We start from the raw sequence: 10,845 nt of genomic DNA on the forward strand, positions 1-10,845 counted from the left end.
CTTCCCTGAGGGTGATACAGGGGGGCATAGTGGTATTGTCACTGGACTAGAATTCCAGAGACCCAGGATAATTCTCTGGAGACCCAGGTTCAAATTCCACCATAGCAGATGGTGAAACTTGAATTCAATAAAAGTCTAGAATTAAAAGCCTAATGATGACCATGAAACCATTGTTGTATCATCCCATGTAAAATTGTAAAATTTTACTCTAATACCCCTTTTGTAACAAAAGCCATTTCTAATTTTGTAACAAAAGCCTTCCTAATTGCTTGCTGCACCTGCATGTTAACTTTCTGTGATTTATGTAGAGGGAAACCCTGGTCACCCTGCATGTAAACATTTAAAAAATAATGAAGTGGATAACTTCACAGCATGCCATATTGTATTCCATCTGTCATGTTCTTGCCCACTTAGCCAACCTGTCTATATCCCTCTGTAGCCTTTTTGCATTTTCCTCACCATTTACTCTCCCACCTAGCTTTGTATCACCAGCAACTCTCTGCCTTCTCTCATTACAGGAGAAGAGAGTATAAACTCCAGGGAGAAGCAGACCTGGCATTGGTGAGGCCACACCTGGAGTACTGTATCCAGATTTCCTTAGCTAAGGAAGGACATACTTCCCCCAGACAGAGTGCAAAGAAGGTTTAGTAGACTGTTTCTTAGAATGAAGGACTGTCCTGTGAGGAGAGATTGAGTAGACAAGGCCCGTATTCCCTGAAGTTTAGAAGAATGAGAGGTGACCTCATTAAAATGTAAAATTCTTACGGGTTTGACAGGGTAGATGTTGAGAAAATGTTTCTCCTGACAGGAATGTAGAACACAAGGCCACAGTTTTAGAATAAGGGGTTGGTCATTTAGGACTCTCTCTCTCTTCTCTCTAAGGAGAACAAACTGAGCTTCTATCATTTTTGGGGGTGGACCTGCAGCTATAGCCACCCTGACTGTATTGGAGGAGGATGCCCTGGCAATTGTCTGGCTGGCACATGCACTGGGCATTGGTGATGGAGAGGTGGGGGTGGCACCGATGGGCGACAGCATTAGATAATACACTGCCACTTGGCATTAGCAGCCACTCATGTTGAATTGATGTCACTCATGATATACACTAAGCTGAGTTTGCACCATTTCTCAATGTCAGCAGTAACTCAACTTCTTCATCTCCCACAGGGCGTTCAGGCTGATGGAGGAGATGATGAGGAAGAAGGCCAAGGAGGCCTCAGTGGAGGAGGAGCGGCTGCAGGCACCTGGCTCTGCCTCTGAGGAGGAGGATGCAAGCTACTCTCCACCTTCCTCTATGAGGCAGATTGATGACTACCTCCAGATTTGTCCAGGCACCTGAACCACATCTTGAACAATCCAATAGCTTGCTCTATAATTGCTCTGGTGATGATATGGCTTCTGTTATATCTCTACTCCCCCTCAGTGGTAGGGTTCCTCACAAGAGTCAGCAGCCAGGTCTTCAGTGTCTCCCAGGAGCCAGCCGTTGGGCGTGTGGTGGAGAGAAAACCTGCAGGAGATGTGATTGGCACAGAATTAAGGAATCGTGGCAATTCTGGTTATCTGGCTGAGACAGCCATGATTACCTTTTGTTGGTCACAAATTAGCTGTCACAAAGACCCCTGGCTGACATAAGGGTGCCTTGATTGCCAAATGCATACAGTCAATCACTCTGTATCTGTGGAAATCCAGCCAATACAATGAAACCAACAGCTTTCTGGGTTTGAGTGGCCTCATCCATCGCAAAGTTGACGTAATTGTCAACCTTGGTGAGCAAGGCATGGGTGATCTGGGTACTGCAATTGTGGGCAACAGACTGTGATATCTTGGAAATATCCCCAACAGATCTCTGGAAGAAGCAGACGGGAAGAAATTCAGGGCTGTGGTGACCTTGATGGCCACTAGCAAGGTGTGGCTACCTGGTTCTCTTGAGAGGAGGTCTGGTTCCAGGAGGAGACACCATGACCTGCTGCGAGAGCTTTTGCCTCCTGAGGCCCTCTTGCTCTGTCATATTCAGGAAGCTCATCCTGTGGCTGTAGACACTTCGCTGGGTGTATTGTCTCTTTTGAGCTGGAGCTCTCAGTTCATTCCATCACCTTGTGGACTGCATGTGGCTGCAGATGGCAGCTGTTCTGGTGGTGTTAGTGCTCCTGGTGCTGTTGGTACTGTTGCTGCTGCTGGGGTAGCAGAACCTGTTGTTCCTCAGACCTCCAGGCTACTACTGCAAATGTTGCTCCCAAGCTGCAGTGAGTGCTGACAGCAAGGAAGTTAAGATGAAGGTGCTCCAAGGAACTTGAAAGTAACTCCAAAAAATTGCAATTGACACTCAAATTGGTGCTTTCAGGCCAACAGAAGAACAAACCTGCGATTGTGGCTACCCACAAGTTTGCCGATTTCATCACTGAGATCTTTAAAGCATTCCAGCAAATCAGTTTGTCAGGCAATCACTCCCCACAGTGTAATAATGGATCTTGGTGAGATGCAGAGAACTTGGGGAATCCGGATGTTAAAGCCAGAATGCAGGATTAAAGTTCACACTTATTGATCCCTTTGAATATGTTAATTAGTTTCCTGACAGCTGCACAAAGGTTCCCCACTTGCCACCAAACCCACTTGGGCCAAACCCAGAAGTGGGTGGGACGGTATTGGGTTCCCAACCCAAAGCCACCTTTGGAGGATTTCACCTTATGCCCACTTCCCCTTACCCATTAAAATTCCATCCAATCTAAACAAGATCCCTTGCATCAGAAGGGGATGAGAATTCTCAGCGCTGTATAGCTAGTACACTGGGTCAGAGGAAGCATACAGGGTAAAAGGAGGTGGACCAACTTCTCAGCTGGCAGAAGTACGGTCCATCTGGTGGTCCGGTTCTGGCTCTTGGGACCGTCCTCCAAAAGACAAAATGAAGAAGATTTCAGGGATTGAACTCCTATATCAAGATAGAAGGCTGTTGGATCTGGTGGTGCCATGGTATTTGCGAACATTGAGCCTCTGTTGCAATATTCACACACCTCATCTGCCATGCTGGTTACCCAAGATACCCTAGCACTGTCATGGGGCCTGTCAAGAATATTAAAAATAGGGAACCTCCCCTTGACTTTGGATATTGAGCTGGTTCTGGTACTTATATCAGGATCAATAGCCTATGGTTTATCAGGTGCATTTTGTGTAGAATTTCCATTTGACAAAGTTTACATACAAACACCTAAAACAGTAATATTGGATTTTTATTCAGATATTAACCCCATTATTTTAATCAAGCTAATGCTGCGCAAAAATATCGTACTTAGTAATTTACAAATGTGCACCTGGACTTAGTCAATCAGAATTTCTATCCTTTTAAGTAGTAAATTATCATACCTGCTAAACCACTCAGGAAACTTGAAAATAAAGTTTGTAGTGTTATCATAGTTCTTCAGTTGTAACCTTTTTTGATATACCACAATGGTTTTGTGTTATGTTTATAGAATACATCTTTTTTGCATGTTTAATGTTCTACTTGTTAATGGAAAATGGCTACTACTTAAAATGTTATGTATGGTATTTGCTACTATTGTACTCATGCTCTCTTTCAGGTCCTGCATGCTCTATCCTTCAGACAACAATTCTACTGAAAAAGCAAATGAAATCCTTTTGGTTGAGGAAGATTACAAACAATTTTCACAGTTGGATGATGAGGTACAAATAACACTCAAAAGTGTAAAGGACAGGAATTTGCTTTTGCTTTGTTTTATGGGTTTACTGCTGCTAGTGGAAAACATTTGGCACACTTGCCATTGCTGTATTGTACTCTTAACAAAAAAACCTAATAACTTAATAATTTAGGGTTTGGTTGTTGTATGTAAGCACAATAGGGAGGGAAGAATATATTTCTATCTCTTGCTCTATCACTGTCTTTCTCTGTCTCCTTCTCTTTCACTCTCTTGCTTCATCTCTCTCTTCTGTCAGGCTCTTTGGTTGAATACCAGCGATGACAGGATGAGGCCCTTACATGGACATTAATTGCCCACTTCAGGGTCTTAATTGGCAGTGCAGCAGAAAGGACATCCATGAGCTTTCCCACTCCAGACTTAATCGCAACAGAGGATGGAAGGCAGTGGAGTCCCTACCTGGCACCCACCCACCTGCTGCCTTCAACTCGCCTCAGGGCAAGGTAAGTAGGGGGTGGATGCCCGATTGTGTAGTTGCTCAGGCAGGCACACTGGATCCAAAGTAGGTGCAAAAATGCTCACTGGATTGCCAAGTGCCCTCCTGGATGTAGTTGCTGGGTTCCCTGATGCTTGGGAAACCTGGCTGACAATAGATAAAAATTGAAAAGCTGAATGGCAATGTTCTCACAGCTTCATTTTCATATTTAAAATTATCAACCTGCCTACTCTCCAGCCTGGAAAGCGAGAGTTAAGCCGATTGGTAGGGGGGTTGGGTTGGGAGTTTGATTTTTAAGACTTTAACCACCACGCCACCGCCACTCCCCTCCCACCAAACCCATCCTTTTTTTAGGTTACAAGTCCCTCAGCATGCTATTTTATCACGTCATTGTTTTAGCCCTGGCTAGGACCTGTTAATGAAGCTTCTTATGCATTGCTGCCCTCTTTTGATTAGAGGAGGCACTGCAGAAAATTGAACAATGAAATTATAATAGTGAAAAGTTCCTTGTTCAGACTGCAAAACAGTTGATTTGCTAATGTTTTACACAATCTACATAGCACAGAACAGGAATTTGCCAATAGATGGTTTATTTGCTTAACATATGAGTGGATCTCTCATAGTGCTCACTGTAAGTCAGAGGTTACATTCTCCCTCTTAACATAACTCATTTTAGTGTTGTTTTTATGCTTGCTTTGACTTCTGCTTCTCTCCCTTTCTGCTTAATAACTGTGGGGATGTGGTAGGAAAAGTGCATCTTGATGCATCTCTCTTCCGTCTGGGTTGCCCAGATGACATCAATAACAGGAATCACATGACAGCAGCTCCAGAGGAAATAGCAGGGTCTGTGACTTTATACAGCTTGAGAGCTGGTCTAGAGCTGCTAGAGCAGGAGAAATCAAACCATTTTTTTCCCCACGGCGAGTTGGAGCATGGATTACTTTGTTAAAGAGAGTAATTGAAGAAGGGACTGTTGGATCTTTTAACAGAGATGTGCATAAATGTTTGAAGATATTGGATGAGACCAGGGCAGTAAGATTAGCCAAGAACCAGCAACATTTTAATGACCGTATGGCCTCCTGCTGTACTCCAAACCTCTGTTTATATTTTCTCAATTACACAGAGACTCTGTTTTCTCTACATTTCAAAGCTAATAATGTTAAGGGTTTGAATTAATGTGATAATCCTTGAGAATGACACTTTATTAATATTATCCAAACCTTGAGAAACCTTACTATCTCAAAAAAGTTACTGTGTATGAGATATACACCATCTTTTGTTTAGGCTGTGTTGAAGCCCTTGAAAGTAATATCGCCTTCCAAGTTCAAGCCCATCTTTCCCATGCCTCAATGTTTGAATCTCTCCAAACATCTTTCTGCCCCACCACAACATTGAAACAGCATAAATCAAAGTCACAGGTGGCATCCTGTATGACTTTGACCTTGGTACTGTATCCATTCTCATTTTCTTCAATCTCTTAGCAGCCTTTGACACAGTTGACCACACTACATCATCCTCCAGTGCCTCTCCTCCTTTGCTGTCCAGCTGAAAAGGACGATAGAGTATCTCCAGCACTGTCTTTTCTTTATGCCCAATTACCTCTGGAACATGCCAAGACCCTGAAGCTCCCTCCTCTTCATCATCTGCAAGCTGCCCCTTGATGATAAAATCTGCAGGTATGGGCATCAGCTTCCATATCGGTGCTGTCAACACCCAGTTGTAAGTTTCCACTCTCTCTTGACCCATTCCCGACCTCTGATTGTCAGACTGCTTGTCCGACATCCAGTCTTGAATGAACCAATTTCCTCCAAACATGCATCAGACTGAAACCAGCGTAATTAGCTTTGCCTTTTCTATCGCTAACCTTCTCCAATCCTACAATCACACTTCGCGAACTCTCAGTCCTTCCAACTCTGGCTTCTTGTGAATCACCCATCCTCACTTTGTCCCACCGTTGACAGCCTTTTCTTCAGCTGCCTAGGTTCTACATCGTTTTCCCTGTTTAAGACCCTCCCTAAAACCTACCTCTTTTAACAAACCTTTGGTCAACTCTGCTAATGTACCCTTCTTTGGCTTTTATTTATTCATTTATGGGATGTGGGCATTGCTGGCTAGGCCAGCATATATTGACCATCCCTAATTGCCCTTGAGAAGGTGATGGTGAGCTGTCTTCTTGAACCGTTGCAGTCCATGTGGTGTAGGTACACCCACAGTGCCATTACAGAGGGAGTTCCAGGATTTTGACCCAGGAACAGTGATTTATGTCCAAATCACGATGGTGAGTGGCTTGGAGGGGATCTTCCAGGTGGTGGTGTTCCCATGTGTCTATTGCCCTTGTCCTTCTAGATGGTAGCGGTCGTGGATTGGAAGATGCTGCCTAAGGAGTCTTGGTGAGTTTCTGCAGTGCATCTTGTAGATGGTACACACTGCTGCCACTGTGCGTTGGTGGTGCAGGGAATGTTTGTGGATGGGGTGCCAATCAAGCAGGCTGCTTTGCCCTGGACGGTGTTAAGCTCCTTGAGTGTTGTTGGAGCTGCACTCATCTAGGCAAGTGGGAAGTATTCCATCACGCTCTGATTTGTGCCTTGTAGATGGTGGACAGGCTTTGAAGAGTCAGGAGGTAAGTTACTCGCCACAGGATTCCTAGCCTCTGACCTGTTCTTGCAGTCACAGTATTTATATGGCTAGTCCAGTTCAGCTTCTGATCAATGGTAACCCCCAGGATGTTGATAGTGGGGGATTCAACGATGGTAATGCCATTGAATGTCAAGGGCCGATGGTTAGATGCTCTTTTGTTGGAGATGTTCATTGTCTGGCGCGAGCGGTACTTGCCATTTGTCAGCCCAAGCCTGGATATTGTCCAGGTCTTGCTGCATTTGGACATTTGCGTCATTATCTGAGGAGCCACCAGTGGTGCTGAACATTGTGCAATCATCAGTGAACATCCCCATTTCTGACATTATGATGGAAGGAAGGTCATTGATGAAGCAGCTGAAGATGGTTGGGCCTACAACACTATCCTGAGGAACACCAGTGAACATCCAGTGATGTCCTGGAAGTGAGATGATTGGCTTCCAACAACTACAACCACCTTCTTTTGTGCTAGGCATGACTGCAGCCAGTGGAGAGATACCCCACCAATTCCCATTGATTCCAGTTTTGCTAGGGCTCCTTGATGTCACACTCAGTCAAATGCTGTCTTGATGTCAAGAACAGTCACTCTCTCTTCGCCTCGGGAGTTCAGCTCTTTTGTCCATGTTTGAACTAAGGCTGTAATGAGGTCAGAAGCTGAGTGACCTAGGTGGAACAAACTGATCATCAGTGAGCAGGTTAATGTTAAGCAAGTGCTGCTTGATAGCATTGTTGATGACCCCTCCCATCACTTTACTGATGATCGAGAGATGATTGATGGGGTGGTAATTGGCCGTGTTGTATTTGTCCTGCTTTTTGTGCACAGGACATAGCTGGACAATTTTCCACTTTGTCGGGTAGATGCCAGTGTTATAGCTGCACTGGAAAAGCTAGGGCACGGCAGGTCCTGGAGCATAAGCCTTTAGCATTATTGCTAGAATATTGTCAGGGCCCATAGCCTTCGCAGTACCCAGTGCCTTCAGCCATTTCTTGATATCACGAGGAGTGAATCGAATTTTCTGAAGACTGGCATCTGTGATGCTGGGGACCTCCTGGATGAGGCCGAGATGGACCATCTTCTTGGTACTTCTGACTGAAGATTGTTGTGAATGCTTCAGTCTTATGTATTGCACTGATGTGCTGGACTCCTCCATCATTGAGTATGGGGATATTTGTGGAGCTTCCTCCTCCAATGAATGGTTAAATTGTCCATCACCATTCATGACTGAATGCAGAGCTTAGATCTGATCCATTGGTTGTGGAATCGCTTAGCTCTATCTATCACTTGCTCCTTATGCTGTTTGGCACACAAGCAACCCTATTTGTAGCTTCACCAGGTTGACACCTCATCCTGGCATGCCCTCCTGCATTCTTCATTGAACCAGGGTTGATCCCTGGCTTGGTGTTAATGGTAGAGTGGGGGATGTGCCGGGCCATGAGGTTACAGATTGTGGTTGAATACAATTCCGCTGCTGTTGCTGGCTCACAGCACCTCATGGATGCCCAGACTTGAGTTGCTAGATCAGTTCAAAATCTGTCCCATTTAGTAATGCCACACAACACGATGGAGCATATCTTCAATGTGAAGACAGGACTTCGTCTCCACAAGGACTGTGCAGTGGTCACTCCTACTGATATTGTCATGGACAGATGCATCTGCGACAGGCAGGTTGGTGAGAATGAGGTCAAATATGTTTTTCCCTCAACATCTGCCGCAGACCCAGTGTAGCAGCTGTGTCCAGCTCAGTCTGTGGTGACGCTACCGAGCCATTCTTGGTGATGGAATTTGAAGTCCCCCACCCAGAGTACATTCTGTACCCTTGCCACCCTCAGTTCTTCCTCCAAGTGGTGTTTCAACATGGAGGAGTACTGATTCATCAGCTGAGGTGGGGCAGTACGGGGTAATCAGGAGGCTTACCTGCCCATGTTTGACCTGATGCCATGGGACTTAATGGGGGTCGGAGTCGATGTTGAGGACTTCCAAGGCAACTCCCTCCTGACTGTATACCACTGTGCAGCCACCTCAACTTGGTCTGTCCTGCCGATGGGACAGGACATACCCAGGGATGGTGATGGTGGTGTCTGGGACATTATCTGTAAGGTATGATTTCATGAGTATGACTGTGTCAGGCTTTTGCTTGAGTAGTCTGTGAGACAGCTCTCCCAATTTTGGCACAAGACCCCAGATGTTAGTAAGGAGGACTTTGCAGGTCCACTGGGCTGAGATTGCCGTTGTCATGTCCGGTGCCTAGATCGATGCCGGGTGTTCAGTCCGGTTGCATTTCCTTTTATTGACTTTTTAGCGGCTTGATATAGCTGAGTGGCTTGCTAGGCCATTTCAGAGGGCATTTAAGAGTCAACCACATAACTGTGGATTTGGAGTCACGTAGGCCAGACCAGGTGAGGACGGCAGATTTCCTTCCTTAAAGGACGTTAGTGAACCAAATGGGTTTTTATGACAATCGACAATGGTTTCATGGTCATCATTAGACTTTTAAATCCAGATTTTCGTTGAATTCAAGTTCCACCATCTGCCATGGTGGCCCCCAGAGCATCATCCAGGGTCTCTGGATTACCAGTCCAGTGACAACACCACGACGCCACTGACTCCCCTCAGGCTTGATGAACATTTTTTCTTCATGCTTATGGGAAGATCCTCCGGGTGTCTTATTCTAGATGAAAGGCACAATATAAATGGAGAAGGAAACCTCCCCATCCTCCCCCAAATTAAATTTTCAAAAAAACTGCCCTTCGGTTTGGAGATGCCATCCTATTCATGAGTACAGAATGAATATCAGTTATCATTGTTTACGTTCTTGGGCCTTTTTTGCCAAAAGAATCTTGTGCTCGGCTGCAATGGGTGTCAGGCTGCAATGGGTGTCAGACTGCTTGGACTGAAATGTGTGAGCAGAAGTGGAAGTGCGCCATATGTTTTGAACAGCAGAGATAATCAGATTTATTTTATTGCTTGTCGTAGGGGAACATGCTATATATTAGGCTTCATGTAATCGTCGTGTCCAGTACGGGGATCGAACCCACGACCTTGGCGTTATTAGCACCACGCTCTAACCATCTGAGCTAATTAGGCCATCTCTTTATTTATAGGTCTACTAAAGTACAGCAATTTTAAAGTATGAACTTTTTTAAAAAAAAATCTTTCATCACAGTTAAATCTATTGATAATTTCTATGGTAGAAATCGTTCAACATACAGTATTTTTAAATTTATTATTCTGAATTACTAAAGCGTTGTATGTCTGATCGCTGAATATAATGAAAAATAAGAGATTGAGGAATTGTGGATATATGCAGCATTGAAGAGGATGATAAATAATGAAAGCAGGAAAATATTAATAAATATAAAAATATATGTCATTTGACAGTCTTTGATGCTACCTGTTGAACTGAATATCGGCAATATGGTGGATTTAAGTTGGATTAAAGGCACATCACCACTTTTAGAAATTAAAGATCTTTTACCACTGACAGCAGAAGATGTAACGAGTATTGATTCGCATAAAGCCACTGATGGTAAGTTATTAGGGGTCAATTTGGGTCTCATTAAACCCAGTTTATTAGCAACCACCAACAGTAGCGAGACCAAAAGCACTGTGCAGTACTTACTGCCCCAATCCCACCATCATGAGGCCTTCTTAATTTTGAACCAACCCAGGAAATAGCAATTCAGCATTTCAGTCCACAACAGATGCAAGCCTAGTTAATCTTTGCCAGCTAGCATTCTATAATGCACCTTGGATCCCAAATCAATTTTATTGTTTCACTTGGAGATGTGTGCACTGCTCAACTTGAGTCCAGTGGAACTCATCATCGACTGGCCTAACCAGGGTTTCTTAAAGGGACCTAAGAACCTCCAGAGGCTGAGAATTAATTTTGAATGTTAATCATATTTATTTTTTCCCTGTAGATTTTAAAATAAAGCTTATGCTGGAATTAGAAATATTTGAATTCCGTGAAACTATGAATTATTTGTTGAATGAAAATAATGAAGATGTTAATGAATCCACAATGGAAGTTAGTGAACCAGGTAATGTCTTGCACTGCTGTTTGGGTA

The 10,845-nt window shown here is 44.2% G+C and overlaps 1 non-coding gene across 1 annotated transcript; it reads right to left on the bottom strand.

The window, feature by feature from the left end:
* Positions 1-9,788: 9,788 nt before the first annotated feature.
* Positions 9,789-9,862, bottom strand: trnai-aau (transfer RNA isoleucine (anticodon AAU)). The gene has a single exon. It is a non-coding gene; the product is annotated as a tRNA-Ile (tRNA).
* Between the last annotated feature and the right edge of the window lie 983 nt (positions 9,863-10,845).

Source organism: Cetorhinus maximus, chromosome 2 (genome assembly GCF_964194155.1).
Source record: "Cetorhinus maximus chromosome 2, sCetMax3.hap1.1, whole genome shotgun sequence".
NCBI lineage: Eukaryota > Metazoa > Chordata > Chondrichthyes > Lamniformes > Cetorhinidae > Cetorhinus > Cetorhinus maximus.